The following is an 18,480-nucleotide window of genomic DNA, read 5'->3' as shown; positions in this document are numbered from 1 at the left end:
TCTTCTTTCGTCTGATGAAGTCTGATGTAATAGACGAAAAATGCTTGGTGTGGTGTTAGTGTTTTATGTTTTGTGTGTGGTTTTCTCAATAAACTTGGATTTGTACCTGCAGCTGTCCGGTGCTTTGCTTCTCCTCAAAACAGTGCTTTTTGGGTTGTTTACATATTCATAAAAGCACTGGAGGAGAAGTCCATGCAAACAACTTACCTTAATTTGACTAAAGTCTTAGACACTATATCCTACTATGACATTTTGACAAACTGGGGAAACTCAGTATGCATCCTTATGTAACCCATTGGATTGCCATCTGGATTATAGGTAAAATCCAGCCTAGTCCGGGTTGGTGACACACTATCCTCCATGAAACTTATTACCAGTTGTCCTCATTGGTGATCTGCTCTGGGACCATTTTAATTTGGCATTTGCTTCTCAGATGTCAAAAACTACAATAAATGCCTTTGGCTGATCAGGGATCAGGTCATGGATAATTGCAAGACTGGAACTCGTATCCTTCAAGAAGGCCTAACTTAGACACGTGTTATTTCAAGATTATGGTCTTAACCTGTACTTTAAAAAGTGTAGCATAATTTAATTTGGGGAACATGACATTGTCATACACCTACCATATAAAACACTCACACACACACACACACACACACACACACACACACACACACACACACACACACACACACACACACACACACTTACTTAAAACAGACATTGTCATTATATAACTGGACATCTTTCCGGATAAAAAAACTCTCCTTTGATCACCATGTACCATTGGGGCGGCCATCTCGTCATGGCAGAAAGTGATCATCACTCTCCTCTGCTCATGCCTCATCAAACCAGTGCAGGAAAATAATGTAGCTTTTGTCATGTACTTGTACAAGCAATTATCCCAGCTAGAGAAAAAATGTGGTGTTTCCTCTTCAAAAAGTGTTGGTCAAAAACATCTAAAATTACCCAAATGTATATCTCTCTTTACCTGTCTCTTACATACTCCTTCATAGTGATCTATGCTTGTTGTATAACTCAGTGAATGACTCAGTCCTGTTTGATCTACTATATATATCTGCAAGACCAGTAGAAGCATAAGTGCAAGATTGTGGGATCTAAATTGGTATCACTACATAAACAATACTTGTCAGCATGAGAAATGTCTCTACTAAAGAATTTCCACCAGTGGAACAAACTCCTCCTTTATGTAAAGCCAATCACTTCTCTCAATCACTTCATATTTAACTAAAGCCAGTGGATGGGTAAGATCAAATTTATCTCACGTCTAATCATGTCCCTTATGGATAGGTAAAACATGCACTAGTGGAACTGTACTGGTTAGGTTTCAAATGGCTGAACTAATCTACCTAGTAGCAACCTATGATCTCACTAAAGTGTCCTTTAAAATACTCTCTCAAGAAGAGGTCCTCTTTCATATCCCAGACATATGCTACTTATACATACTAAATCCAGCATCATTGCACTTTGAGTTAAACACACATTCAGTGTCACAGTTCTGAGGACCACAATTACATTCTCTGGAATTTCAAAATGAATCCTGGGAAATGTTGCTCTATTTTACTTTACGTATGCATTCCCTCTAAGAAATGTTGTCAGTTTCCTCTTTGTCTTTTTTTATATTTCAACTGGCGATACTCTGGGTGTGCTAATTCTCTGCTGGAATTATTTATTTTGTTGCCATTCTGTAAATATTGTAGGTTATAGAGTATCATTGGCAGAGTGTTTTATACATCCATGCCAGGATTTGAAAATATAATTTAATATTTCTTTGACTGATGTTTTACCAAATCAAACACTGTCAATTAAGTTAAATGTTGTTGTCTTTCAATGCAGTAGTATCATAAACTTACAAAAAATTAATGAATTAGCCCTTTAAAATCAGCACTGCTGAAATCTGTCTAACAGAAAAGAAAAGTTCAAATTTAGATTTTAACTTAACTTATAGTCACAGGCCTATTCTTTTTGAACAAGCACTTGAAAAACCAATTGCAATCAGGTGACGAATCATCTCAATTGTAATAATACACTTGAAATAATTAAATTGGATTGTAAGCACTATTGCATCAATTAAATCCTCCTCTTTTCTCCTCTTAAGGATCCTACAAAATGTATTCATGATTAATGACTGAGGTTCTATATGTCTTATGTATTCGGGATTTATAGAAATGGTTATTTTTTTAACAGCATAAACTGATTTTCAGATGTAGAATATGTGCAGTTTTAAGATTTGCCTGCTTTATTGTGCTCACTCATATCTTCTATGCAAAAATATTCAAATGAATATTAGTCACGTTTTACTTTTCTACAAGTATAGAAAGTACAGAAAGTTTTTTTGTACTTTTAGTGCATCTCATACTATACTGTACTACAAGAAGCTATACTGAGCTATATTACTATACAGTAGTGTTCCACATTGAATAACATTGCACTATACTGTACTTTGAATCACTATATTGTTTCTCATAATACTTCAAATATATATATATATATATATATATATATATATATATATATATATATATATATATATATATATATATAAACTAACATTTGAATATGACATGTATATGTTATTCACTTTTGCAACCTGACTTAGAGGTATATCACTGCACTTTTCTATCTCATGTAATCAACTCCAATATGGCTGCCTTTGCAGGTATTGGAAAATGCCCAAGATGCAGTGATATCACAGACCTTTGGAGTAGATGAATTAAATTTAGTGAACTGTGCATTCCAGAGCTATTACTCATTCAACCGAAATATTACATTTTTCTGTATGATTAATACATTGCCAAAGTTACTTTTTCTGAAACTGTTTTAATCTGAATGCAACATAGAGTAATTCTTCATCAAAGGTATTCTTGTTCTGCAGTAGTTTCTCCAAACTAAGAAATCATATCTCTATCTATCTACCTACCTATCTATCTATCTATCTATCTATCTATCTATCTATCTATCTGTCTGTCTGTCTGCCTATCTATCTATCTATCTATCTATCTATCTATCTATCTATCTATCTATCTATCTATCTATCTATCTATCTATCTATCTATCTTACCTATCTACTTAACAATACATTTTTCTGTTAAGGTTTTGTGTTGCCCTTATCACTACAAAGTATTAAAACAGTAAAATACTATGTTAAAATGTAAATAAATTAATTCCAGTTTAATTATTATTGTTGTTTTTTCAACAGAATCCATGTGACCATCTTTGTTCCTCCATAGTATTTTGTCAGACTAAATGAAAAACAACCTGACTTTAAAACTGTATTCTAGTACACATTTTCTGTGAGTATGTGTGGGGGTGCGGTTAGGGAATCTTGCAACATTAAGCCTCAGGGGCCTGATACTAACTTGCTTAGTGGGAGTAATTTATGGTAATTAAAGAAGGCATTTGCATAGTCAGTCACATTTTACCTGTGGATCCTTCTTATATAAGGTGAGTTAGGGCTGACTAGTCTGTGACTGCTTAAAGGGGATATAAGAGCACCTAAAGGGTCAAGGAGAAAATTATCCATTCAGCTTGTTTTGCAATAAAATAAACCACTAAGAACAGTTTCTAGGTAGTTACTATGCTTGAAGTTCAGGAGATCACTGAAGAGCCTAGCCTAACTTCCCATCTGCCCCCAAGCACTGTCTGGTTAATTAACTTGCTGAAGATCACATAGTAGGTAAATGAAGGCTGAGAGAATAAAACTCTGTGCCAAAAGAACTACAGCTCCCAGCCTTAACCCTCTGCACTGATTACCTGTGTCATGCACTAATCATGGAACAGAGTCTTGTAAAGTTAATGTAAACAGATATGCTTACCTGATGTAATGTTTCAAGGCTCTAGGCCTTTCATCCTGAATGGAGGGGGTGGGACTCCATCTGACTAGATATAGAGTTATTGAAAAGTTGATCAAATCATAAAATAAGAAGCTGTGGTCATGCTATAAAGTGAATGGGAGCTGTGGTCATGCTATAAAGTGAATAGGAGCTGTGGTCATGCTATAATGTGAATAAGTCACATCCTACAAACATGTTAACAGCATTGTGGAATGCAATTGTTTGTTTCAGTGTTAGACAACTGCATGATGGATAAACTTTGCTTTTATGTCTTTAACAACTTTTACACCTTTGGGGATGTTCTCACTGTTTTTTTTTTCTTATTTTTGTTTGCATAAGTATGTACTATACTGGTGCATATGGAACTGTTTTAATATTCAATAGCCAATCCAGAGGAAATTGATAAGGTCTAAAGCACTAAAATTAATTGTTCAGAATTCTTAGAGACGTGCAGTCCTTAATAAATTAGAAGCCTTCAAATCAAGGATGTTATGGATTTTTTTTGCCAGTAAATGCAACATTTTATTTTGCATATTATATTGATGCTCATAAAATACTTTTTCTGCAACACATATTACAGATCACATGTGTTCATAAAAATGTTAACTATATTTGCTGTGAATGTCACCTGGAATCTGAAAAGCTAAGTAAGCAAACATACAATAGTAACTTCAAGTAGTAAATGGTGTCTTACAGAATATGATACACTAAATGTATACACAGACATGAGCATTAACACAGGAACACATCTATTAGCAGGCGCAACTAAAATAACATTCCCTGAGCAGTTTATGCCCCAGCAATACACAAAAAATAAGGAAAAACAACTTTGCGGTTTAACTCCATTTTCCAGCATAATATAGTCAGTTGTTTTGTCAACTGTTCAGCCCATTACCCTAACTATTGTCTGAGTTGCATATCATGCTTACCCCTTAGCTGTGCATATCTTTATCCCTCCCATAACAGCTGCTTTTGTCCTCTGAATTCAAGAATAAATAGTACACTTTTTTGATTTAGGCATGTTAGTATGAGCTGCATAATCCAGATACAGTAAATGAAATTTTAGAAACAGAGCATTACTTTATCTGGAGCCATCAAGTCTTGAACTTAGCTACTCTGGTGGGGTAGAGGAATAAAACCCTTACAATGCCCCAGGGCACCTTGTTTGATTAGCAATTTGGGCAGGTGATGAAGTGTTAGGAGGGGGTGCTCAGCCCAGGGTGGAAGGGTGTGTTACCTGGGTATTGCCCTCGTTGCCCCTGGTAGAGGATGGGTTTTTGACAGGGGAGGGTGCAGACTAAGAGGAGAAAGGGTGAGAGAATGGCTGAGCTTCCAAAGAGGTGAGGTAAGACTTCATAGACTCCCATTGCACTCTGTACCATGATGCAAACCATGCAATCAAGGGAGGGACGGGAAAATAGGGGTAGGCCTTAAAGTAAACCTCCCAGCAGATACAGGAGAGCACCACCCTCCAGGATACCCTTAGGATCCACATCAGCCTCACTCAACATCTGTGTAAGTCTTGGGGAGGACTGATTGACATGGATTTAGATGTGGGGCACTGGGGATGGCTGTCCTAATAAATTAGGGGTGACAGCATTCCCCCAAAAAATAAGTCCTGAACTACATATCCCACAAATACAATTGTAGCAGTGGTTAGCATTACTCTCTATAGATGCAGGCACTTTGAATAAAAAATGTTCTATAAAACCATCCCTGTAGCTCTCTCAAGTACTTAGTTGTACAAATTAGTTTTTACATTGAGCAGCACTACCCCATGAGTTTAGTCTTATACTTGATTGTTACCTAAATTAGCTAGCTGTAAACCCCTCTGTAACCATATAAATGCACTTTCCCACTATCTCTGCAGCCAGATTGTTGGTTACGGGCATCCTGAAACAATGTAGCAATTGTTTCATGTTTACTGTAATCACCTAATTCTTAAAGCAACTGATACGGCATGTGAGAGATTTAGATAATCAGTATTACTAGAGGTAAGGCTTTCATGTACAAGCACATATAATACCAAACATGTTGTTAAAAAGGCACACACACTATACCCACCAAACATAGTATAGATCAGACACATAGACCTACATATTCTAAGTCTCTTAAATGTAATCTTTCTAAACTCCAAAGGCCTCTCAGATGTTGCACTTAAAACAAGTATCCACAGCAACCTCAAAAGCACTCTACCAAAACAACACCCACCATGGCACATAGCCACATCTCATGGCATCTCAACCTCTAAACCCATAAGGCAAATCACAGTACAACCCAATATTTTGATAATGGGAGACTCCATTTTGAGACACACTGATGTCTCACTCACCATGCTGAGGAAGGAGAGAGTTACAGTGAGTTGTCTATCAGGAGTCAGGATCTGCCAGATCATACACAAACTCAGGTCATTGAACCACAAGTACAAGTATAACTCAGTCATAATCCATGTGGGTGTAAATGGCATGAGACGTACCTCCCTAGACTATATGAAGAAAGATATGATGGAGCTGTCTGTCTATATGTCCCATGCCAGTGTAAACCTAGCATTGAGCAGCATTCTACATTCTTTGAGGATGATGCTACAATATGAGCAGAAGATAATTGACTTTAATAAATTTAGATTTTTTGGTGTCATTCAAGGGGACATAATATTTGTCATCCAGGGAGGATATGGATGACAGACCACACTACTTTTCCAGGGATATTACCATTAGGATTTCAAAAACAGGCAAAAAGCTTTTCCTCCTCATAGATCATAGATCCTTTTTAGGAATTGTCAACCTGATAAAACTTCATAGTGAAACTAGCCCAAGAAAATCTAGTGTAAACAAGGAAATTCACTCCCTGCAAGCCCTCCCCACCATGGAGAATGTAAAAATCTGTGTAATTACTGAGACATGGTTTAAAACCATGGATAACACCCTGACAGTGCAAGGCTATAATGCCTTGCACTGTCAGGGCAAGGCTATAATGCCTTGCACTGTCAGGGCAAGGCTATAATGCCTTCCACAAATTTAGACCAGCTACTTCACTGGAAGGAGAAAAGGTGGATGTGTTTGAATTTACATAAAAAACAAAAATCAAAGGCTCGTCTAAGCTGGTTAAACAGTATGCCACCCTTCAGCTTCTCTACTTCCAAATTACCACAGGTGAAGTCCCATACTGTTTCCTTGCGAGCCATATGTCCCTCCCTATGATGCAGGGAAACCATAATACATACTTAAGCATACTGAAGACACTTCTCATTTGACCCAACACCATATTCATCATGGGTGACTTTAACTACCTCACTATAAAATGGGAATCATAAAGGACCCCAAACATAAAGACACAGAGATTCTTGGACTTTGTAAATACAAACACCCTAAACCAGCAAGTCCATTCGCCAACTGGGGATGCTAACATTTTTGATGTGCTCCTCAAAAACATGGAATAACATTGCAAACCCCCCCACCCCCCATGTAAGGTCCTAACAATTCAGACCATAAAGCTGTGTCCATTGAAATAAAAATTAAACATAGGATCCCCAGCTAACACTGGAATTTTAGGAATTATTTTAACAAAATTTCGAGTCCCCCTAAACTGCTGCCTATACAAAATTGTTCAGTAAAACCATGTACAGTCATATTAATGGCTATATAGAAATAGCTGTAAATACTAGGAATAAGCACAGGACAATCTCCTGGTGGAAATTCAATATCAATAAGTTGCATCACAAAAAAAGGATAATCACAGCACAAATTGTGAAGTGTAACGACCAGCATGATAAAACCCCCCTCATCAATCTAAACAAGCAAATAAGGAGACTAATCAAGTCTACTAAAGCCAGATGTGAGGTAAAAATAGCCTACTATGCCAGGAACAATTACAAGACACACTTCAGATATGTCCGTAAGCTCAAAGCCATACACAATAATGTGCCAAACTAATTGTAAATACAGCAACATATACTGAGCTTGAAGATATATCAAATCTAATAGCCAACAAATTTAGCTCCAAGTTTACCCCCTCTCCCCCCAACCATACCTCAGGAAATTCTCTGAGCCATATATCTCCCAGCTATCACTAGGGAACAGGTCCTCAATGCACTTTCCAAGGTCAAGAACACTGCATCAATGGACATGAATAATATCCAAAAATGCCTCCTTAATAGCATGAAACATGATCTATAAAGACCACTGGAGTCATTATTTAACCATAGCTTTCAGGCAGGCTCCATGCCAAATAAACGGAGGACTGTCAGCCCTCTGATCAAGGGTCAGCCACTTATGGACTTGGGTAATTACAGACCAATAAATCTGACTAGTCATATGCAAAGCTATGGAAAGAATTATCATGGAAATGATAAAAAGTGACATTTGAAACTTTTAGACACTGGATCTAACCCAGTTTGGTTTCTTCAAGGGCAGGTCTTGCATACTCAACTTGCTGGATTTCTTTAAGAAGGTCACCAAAGCAATGGGCAGTATGGTTCATGTTGTCTACCTTAACTTGGCCAAAACATTCAGCAACATATCCTACTTGGCCATTGTAGACAAGCTCACATAATTAAGTATAAACCCCTATGTCACCTAATGGATAGCCAGCTGGCTCAAAGACAGGATCCAAGAATTAAGGATAGAGGGGTATGCTGCCACAAAAAGGCCAGTCACAAGTGAAGTCCTCCAAGGCTCAGTACTGTGGTCTTATTTTTTTGGCATCTAATTCAGCATCTACTTCTCCAAAATCAAGGTCAACATCAAGTGCCTCTACCTAACCAAGTTTGTATATCATTGCAAACTGAAGACAATCATAGAATCCCAAAGGCACAACTACCCCTAAGAAGGTCTGACACTGATCAGTAACTGGTGCCATAGCCACAGTCTAAAACTCAATGCCAAGAAATGCATAGGAGCATCCCTTGGGAGAACAACAACCCCCAGAAACTACCACATTGATAATACATACCTAAGATAAAACCCAGTGGTCAGGCATTTGGGAAAGCACATAGACAGTAACCTGACCTTTGCCCATCACATATTTACAGTAGTAAGGAATTCATTCTATGTCATGCATCTTATAACCAAGGGTATGACATCTAGGTCCAATTATGTCACTGTTCCGCTGTAGTCAATCCTCATCAGACCAATTGTTCAGTACAGTGCCCTTTTTTGTATATACCTGACCAGGTACATGCAGCAACTACAGCATCCACAAATGTTCCTGACAAAAAGAATACAGGATGCAAACAACATGTCCTAAGTAGACTTCCTCAAAGCCCTAGCCCTTTACTCAATCTCCTACAAACTGCTGAGTGGCAATCAATATCTGGCATCCAAAGCATCCTCTGATCCTGTGCTGATGGATCTGTTGCACATCTGCAAAACAAATAGCAATAGAATTACCTGATCTATTGACCTAAATTTCATCTTAGGTCATGTTGGAAGGACAGGTATGTGTCTTAGAGACTATCCATGTGAAGCAAAGTTCTTATCTAACCCAGTTCAAGTGTAATTTGGACCAATGGATGGGGATTTGGAAATGTATCCCTGCTCTGGTACCTATGTCTGTATTAGAAAATGCAGCCTGCAGATGCTTGACCACCAATGCCCAAACTTACATATACCCTTAAAATAACCCTAGGGTGTAAAGGCTTGTCAGATACATTTGGAAAGCAAAGATAGGATTAAAAAGGCCCCCTGGGGTTTGTTAGCCTAGTAATCACCTATGAACCTATGAATAGGTGCATTGTATTAAACACAAATGTGTTACATTTTTCTTTGTTAGTTGTACTTATTACATAGAAAAATGGGGCTGGAGAGACAGAACTAATTATTTACTAAAGGCATCACATAAAGTAGATGTAGTGCATTTAATACTATGATTATACTCCAAGATCGGGGAAAAAGAAAACTTGTTAAGCATGACCTTAGCATGAGACCTGAGTATTTAGGGGTGCTTAATAAAAGCTCCTGCCAGGCAGTGCCAATGGCAATGGACAGCAACAGAAGGCAAAACAAATTTAAAAGCTGTTAGAGCTTCACTCTCCCACACATATTAACAGAAAGTGTGTCAGAACAAAGTATCTAACAGCTTGCAAAGCCATTACTTTTACAGTGGGGCAATTGATTTTTAAATGCTATCTATTTCACAGCACCAATTATTTTAAGTGTTCAAATGCTTTGAAATCTGTTAAACACCTTTTGTCACTACACTTTTTTTATGTAAGTCGTGTATATGGAGCAGATAAAGCCCATGCACTACAAAGAATTAAAATTGGGTTACTGAGTGCTATTCTTGAGGTGAATTTCTTGGCATTCATGCCAAGAACACATAACAACTTAGTAATGATCAAATACTCAATCATAATCCTCTGTGTTTCCCACTGGGAAAGCTTAGTAACTCACTCAGTTGCTCTTTTTAAGGTAACAAATTATGTTCTATATTCAGTGCATGAAATATAAAGGAAATTTGAACAGTTATTCCAAGTATTGGCACCAACAACTCCCCTCAGTAATAAACCATGGATTTTGGCATTGCATATAGTATCACTTTAAAATACTCTTTATGATGCTTGTTATGCTTATTAAGTTTTGGCTTAGAACATGACCTTTTCCATTAAACTAAATGTGAACTGGAGGATTCAGTGGCCACTGGTCATCTCTCCTCTTACTGCTGCCACTGTAGGCATAGACTTCAGAAAGCTCTCCATTCACTATTGTGTTTTCTGTATAGATATCATATGTAAAACAACCCAATCCAATGGCAGATTACCAGTACTAAAAATTAAACTAAACATAATTATTAATCATTCACTTATATCCTGGGTTATTCTATGGAGTAAACTTCCTGGGGTGTTTTCTGATCCCATTGAGCAAGTAGCTTTAATTCTCTACAGGATGGAGAATTCATCATCTTAAGTTATTTTTTGACCAACATATATAACTGCTACATCACAAAGAAAACTTTCTTCATCCTAATCTGCTAGGCAAAACTGCATTACATGAAGTGACACGGAGAGGGTCCTATTATGAGAAACATGTAGCACCACAGAACAAGCAGGCACTATTGAGTCATTGTATCATATGCAAATGACCATATAATAATATGGAAATGAGTTGTATTATGCTGATAAGCCAAATTTACAAATGCAAATGAGGGTAAACAATATGGTGGAGTGATTCAGGAAATTATAAAAATTGCAGAATCACTCGTGGCTGCCAGGGAGTTTGTATACCGAGAGTTTTAGCAGCTGTTTTACAGCCTGTGTCTGTGACAAGGAATGCCATCACTCTTAAAATCATTGGCAGATGCAGCTGTGCTTAGCATACCATCACTTCTACAACAGGGACATAGTTGGTAACTGTTATATTGACACATACACTGTGCAGCAGCTGGTACAAATATGCCATCCACACATGAATTCCCATGAGGTGCATGGAATACCAGTCCCCAACAACACTAATTTATTTGTAGCTTTGACTATTCTTGCTACAGAGAGGTCCTTCACTCTGGCCATACTACCCATGCAATGACATAGGCCACCTGTTGAATTTGCAAGGTCATGTTGGTACATTTCTTACAGGATCTGATAGATTGTCATGTATAGCAACTGACAGCATTAATGTCTGACACCAGTTCCTGCAATACACAATCATGGAAGACCTTATCATTTTTATCTGTCAGACTGTATCCAACATCCTTAGACTTAGAGGCCCTGCAATAGGATATCTTTCTCTAACTCAGAGAAATTTTCTGTATACTGCCTTTCTTTTGGTAATGTGGACATAGATCTGTGATCCTTCAGGAGACATTTCATATACTGAGCATCTGCTGAGGTGTGCACACAACCATGTTGTGTCTGTGCTACTATTAAGTGAACCACTATCATAACAAAGTATCACAGGACAGGTCCTCATATTCTTCTAGTAGGGCAGCATGAGGTCAGACCCAGTAAAGTACAGCCTTCATGTGCTCTTAATATGTATACCAGCCTGCTGTTAGTCAGCCTGTGTTCCAGTTCCACTTCACAGTGTCCACAGTGTTCACCGTGTCCCACATATGATAGAAAGACCCTGACAGTATGCAATGCAACATGTTCCACTCTGATAGTGCTGTGTAATAGGGGTCTTCATGTACCCCACACAGTCACCCAGCTACTATTAAGGTGGGCTAAGATTCCCTGCACCTCAGACTCAGTCTTGGGTATCCCTTCCAATAATCCCTGACAGAAAAATGAAGGCATCATCTTACATTTTGCATTATTGCATCTTAAGTCTATGTGTTTCTATGCATCTGTGTACATGTGGGGAATCTATTCTTTCTGAACCCAGGTCAGCAGGCCTGCAGTAAGGAGTTTATCACCTTGTGCACAGAGATAATTTGTAGAATGAAACTTTGAGCTCAGTTTCTCTTCTTACTTCTTCTTTTTTGTTCTAGTCCTTTCTGACCATCTAGTCTTCCTCTAGTGACCCATTTACTCTGTCAGGGGTCTACTTCCCATTTATTCACCTGGGGGCAAGGAGAGAGTATAACATGAATGATCCTGTCATTCATAACATGAATGGTACTGTCATCTGTGTAGTCTTTCTCTTTTTGGCCCTCATTCCCTCATGCACACTTTTAGATATCAAAGACAGACTTGTAATGCATCACTGCAAGGGCTATAATGTGCATTCAAAATGTTTGCAACCTTCTAAGGCCCTGCCTTCATTTTAACCCACTATTGTGTGACTCTGTTGTATATTTATTTAAGTAATGGGATTAAGGGAAGTATCGTCCAACATGAAGAGTTTGGCCCCTGTAAAAATCACTTCCCTTTTTGATCACTGTAGAGAAATAAAAAAACAAACAAACAAATATATACAATGAAAAACACACCACTTATATTGGTAGCCAGTCACATCATTGTCCTTTATGGCTATTTTGTAAACAGTTATTTCATTATCAGTATAATGAAATAATTATACCTTATCTGTAACCATCTTTTAGACAGCACAGACGTACTGTACTGATAGACTTGACAAAAACAAACCAAATAATTTACTGTGTCATAAACTGTAATGGGTCTTATCATTATGTTATACACAAACAGACCATAACTATTAAAAAATGTCAGACTGTTTATTAAATCAATACACACCAGATTTTAAGTTATTTGAGTGAAATGTGGGAGCTATCATTAAGTTCATTTCAGCACAAAAATAAAAAAGAGATGCAGAATAGCAGATGACTAAAGTAACTATGTCCTCTTCCATTTCTCCCACAGGCAATCAATGTAAATGTCCTCCATTTTTGACTCACTGAGGTTACTTTTATAAGTCAAAGCCATGCTGTACACAGATGGGAGCTAAGCAGTTTGTAGACAGCAGTTGCCATGAAGGTAAATTGACTGAGAAAACATTGATGTACACCACATTCATGGAACTTGAGTTTATACTTTAACCCATTTTTGTCTGAATTTGGAGTGGGTGCAAAGGGCTTGCCCCTTGTAAAAATCACTTTCCCTTCTTGATCACTTTAACTGTCTTTCACAGAAGTTTTTCTAATTAATTTGGCTGTGTGCTAAGTTTTGTTGATGAGATAATATGAATTCTACACAGATGACTTTTTAAGCTAAAATGATTCCATTACCTTCAGGTTTAAATACTGGGTGATTTTTGCCTGGGCACAGCTCTCAGAATACATCTTAATTGTTTCTATATTGCTGAACATCCTAAGCTAAGTTTGCTATCAGAATATATATATATATATATATCTATATATATATATATATATATATATATATATATATATATATATATATATATATATATATATATATATATATATGTCTGTGTGTGTGTGTGTGTGTGTGTGTATATACACATATATATATATATATACACACACACACACACACACACACACACACACACACACACACACACACACTACTAATTTCATAGTTGTGTGCCGTTTTCCAGACATTACTGATGGGAAAGCAGGGCAGCCACAGTGTATATTTGAAAACACAATAAATTCTGTCAGACAGATTTAGAAATGCAAATGTGTTCTGCATTTCCATTTAAACTAAGTCCTGTATCCTGCATTTTTATTCTAAGTCCTAAACTATGTCACAGAGAGAGGTGAGCAGCTATGTTTTAAGAAGCTATCTGTTATCTCAGGTGTTAATTCAATGCTTCTCTATATATGAATTTATTAAAATTATTAAACATTAAATTTCTCAACTCAAATGAACAAACTAAATACTGTAGGAACACATTAACAGTGGTGCACAGTGATAAATAATAGATAAAGTGGGACACAGGTAAAGGATGATGGACAACATTAAAAGAAGCATGCAAATCATGGGCAATCTCAGAATAACACCACCATAAATCCCATGTCTCTGACATAACATATGTGATTTAGAGTGATCAGAGATGGTTCTGCACAAACGCACTTGTACAACTATTATGACATGCCTGCACTGTATGAAGGTAATCATGCACACTGTTTTGACACAGTAACATCTGCTGGAGGTGTTAGGGGGGACACTGCTATACCTGTATGTGACATTATGATCAATACAGGCTACTTGACTGGTGTGCATGTCATATAAATATGGCATAATTCACACTGTTACAAATGTGACCCATGACATTAATGTTGTCAAACAGCTATGTATGTAGTGTATGCATGACCAGAACAGGTATCACACATGCATCTTGTGTAACAACTTGATGGGGGCCCTGCACCATCAGACAGTAATGTTTATGCCACAAAAAGAATACCTAGGTATGGCCAATAAGATGTGTGACAGCTCTTTGTGGCAAGTGTGGTACATTTCAGTTACACATCACTGGACGATGTGTAGTAAGGTACATGAAGAAGGGTTTATTGTACTCAGTTATTGGTGTGATGAAGGATGGCCTGTGATATGGTTCTTTCACATAATTAGTAGTTGTGTTATATACAAGGGAGTAGTCAGCACTGTGGCCACATGCTGGTGGATGTTCCACATACCATATACCCCAGGACACAGGTCACATACCTATTGGTCAGATTATGGGGTGTGATAGTTACATTATACTTGAGTTGTGTGTTTGTTTTCATGATGTAACAAATCCCCTAATGTTTTTGTGTCATTGCAGGTGTTGTCATGACTGTGGCAGCAATCTTTGGCCTGTGTTGCTACTGTCTGTATTATACTAATATCACAGTTGAAGACAATGATTGCCCACAATCTATAGTCCTACAGACAGCTGTTTGGACACAGGATATGTTTATCATTTGTGATGTATGTGACAAATAATAGACAGGAAAGGGCCTAGCAGACAGCCTTGATGTATGGACCTGATCATTGGACCTGAGATGTAGGTCACTTCACACATTTATTTAGATGCCACATATGTGATACAGTGGTCTCCCCACTTGGTGATATAGGTGTTTATGGCCACATCTGACAGTGTTGACTGAATACCTCAGTGTGGATTTATGCCAAATGCCTTGGGCTTGTCAGGTTCAAAAGGATGACAATGTTGGCATCATGCATGCCCTTTATGACCACATTGAGAAAATCTACCAGATGTAACAGACATGATGTAGCATTAACAACTCACACAGGTCTGGTAAACATGGCTGGGATATTACTAGTGTCCATTTAGAAAAGGTCCATGATGACATGTTGGCCTACCTCACAGATGAGGAGAGTCAGGATGTGTCAATGCATGCATGCATTTGGTGCGCTCCTTAACCCCAACTCACATGGGTGCATGTTGATATACACCTTTGTACAGGAACATAGTCTGTGTAGAGAGTGCATTGAAGAGTGTATTCAACCATGTCAGCAAAGTGTATGTGCTGAGTCATGCAATAAATGATCTGTGATGTTGTCACAGCCCAGTGATTCTGTGTGACAGGACTGGATGAAGGTAAGATAGTGCATACTGCCTATCCTGATCTGGCCTAGGGTTTGAACATAATCCCCCATGCATTTATCACTGAGAATGTTTCCCAGCTGGGGATTAGCCCTTATGCCACTAGATGGGTAACCAATTGGCTCACTGACAAAATACGTAGTGAAAGATGGTGAATCAACCTGTACAAGTAGAGCTATCACCATTGGCATACAACAGGGATCTGTGGTTGGGCCTTTACTGCTTGGAATCTATTTCCTGACAGTTCAGGCTAAAGTATACAGCCTTTGGCTTACTGTGTTTGCTGATTCTTGCATACTGGGAGCAACCATAGTGTCCACCGATGATAATAACAAACTACTGGTGGGGCTAACACAAACAAATGAGTGGTGACAAAGCCACACAGACTACAAATAAATGCAAAAATATGTCTTTATTTTGTGCTTCTGCAAAGTAGAATTCCCTGGTAATTACAGAATTGACAACAGTCCCACTATGTTGAAACCCAGTAATGCAAGCACTGGCAACACATGTAGATAGCAATCTGAACTTTGACTACAAAGTGTCCACACTGATATTGAAAGCCTATGTTTTACACATCATAAGTCATGCCATCATATTCAGGTCTGAGGATTATATTACAGCACTGTACTTGAACCTCAGTAGAACACTAATAGAGTATAATGTTCTGTTTTGCATGTACCTCAGTAGAAACATGCAGCAGCTGAAGAGACCACAGGGGGTATATCACCAGTAGAACACAGGGCCTACAAACCATTCCAAAGCCAAAATACAATAATCTGTATCATACAGGATGAGGTGATGTCTGCCTGGATTGCAGGTCAATCTCTGACCCTGCCTTGGTGGGAATAGTGCACAGTCACATATCAGATATAGCTTCTGACATCAACAGTCTCTGGTGAGGAGAATATGGTAACAGTGTCCCACATGCTGGTGTAAAAGTTTCTCTGTAATGTCACACACACACACACACACACACACACACACACACACACACACACACACACACACACACACACACACACACACACACACACACACACACACACACAATCCAGTTGACTGCAGTGAGAACAGAACCCCTACCTATCTAAGTACACATACTATAGAACTCTGCATTGAAGGGAAGTGCCACAGCTCAAGCCTGACCGGGATTGTCTCAGATAACACTTTATGGCTGATGACATCAGCAGTATCTGGTGAGGAGAATATGGTAATAACAGTGTCCCATATGGAGGTGTAAAAGGCTATCTGTAATGTCAAGTAACTGCAAACACACACACACACACAAACACACGCACACACACACACACACACACACACACACACACACACACACACACACACACACCAGTTAACTGCATTGAGAACAGAACCCCTACCTATCTAAGTACACAGACTACAGAACTTTGTATTTAAGGCACGCGCCTCAGCTCAAGTCTGATTTGAACTGTCTCAGACAGCACTTTATTGATGACATCAGCAGGGTCTGGTGAGGAGAATATGGTAATAACACTGCCACATGCTGGTATAAAGACTCTTCTTAATGTCAAACAACTACACAAACACACCCCTTCAGTTGAACACAGTGAGAACAGAACCCTTACCTATCTAAATACACAGACTACAGAGCTCAGTACTGTACACAAGAACCACAGCACAAGTCTGACTTTTACAAGGCTGCAGGACAACTTATAGTGGATGACATCAGCAATGGATGTAGGAGAGATGATGTAGGGAGGCCTGCATAAGTGCATAGCTTCATAAGAGGTTGCTAGGCTAATGGCACTCAGGCTTATACAAGCCTAGCTGTGTAAAAACCTAAGTACCCTTATTGAGTATAATTAGATGGTCATTGTTAGCAGAGTGATTTTGTGATCAGCACCAATTGTTGTTGTCCATGAAGGACACAGGTGCCACCTCTGGAGAGAATTTACAATCACCCATCCATTTGACAAGGTTGCACTTGAATAAGGTCATCGAAGAACACTGCTTCACATGCAGTGTGGGAGCCTATTCCAGAGTAGTGGCATTCACTGGGAGATATATCTATCTTTCCAGCATGTTCTGTTTATGTCATAGACTAGATTGAGATCCCTGGAGCAAGTTATTCCTGTCTCATTGGATTTGCAGATGTCCAGCATTTCCATTAGAACAGAGACTGAGATTGTGCTGTAGGCCAGGCACATATAACCTCTCAGCAGCCTGTATGATATTCAGTACAGTGACAGGGCTCAGTCTTTCCATTTATGTCATATTTTGGATTCTCTGGATTCTCCTGGTCAGAAACATTTGTGGTTTCTCCAGTTGCTGAAGGTGTCTGGGGAGGTACATTACAGAAGGGATAATTGTACCCAATTAGTGATCTGATAAAGGGTGAGTATAGTGGAGCTATGACCTTCCTGGTCTTGGATTTAATATAGAATGCATGTCTTACCATTATGCAGACAATGATGGAAGTGTAGATCGCTATCAACCTGTGTTCCCAAGTCTCACATCACTGAGCTTAGTGGGGTGCTATGTAGATCATAATTAGCAGGGGTACTTCTTTGCCAAAGAAGACAATGAGGCATATCGTTGTGTTAAGTTTTAGTCAGTGAGTTTGGCAAAAATCATTTCTCTGTGTAGCCCTTTCTGTAATATCTTAACATTGCTAGGGGACTCTATATGATTACGCCCAAATTAGAGTCATCTGCAAGCTTGGTAAGCCACAGGTCATCTAC

Source organism: Protopterus annectens, chromosome 5.part0 (assembly GCF_019279795.1).
Source record: "Protopterus annectens isolate FY-2018-M chromosome 5.part0, PAN1.0, whole genome shotgun sequence".
NCBI lineage: Eukaryota > Metazoa > Chordata > Ceratodontiformes > Protopteridae > Protopterus > Protopterus annectens.
Note: the sequence above shows the minus strand (reverse complement) of the source record.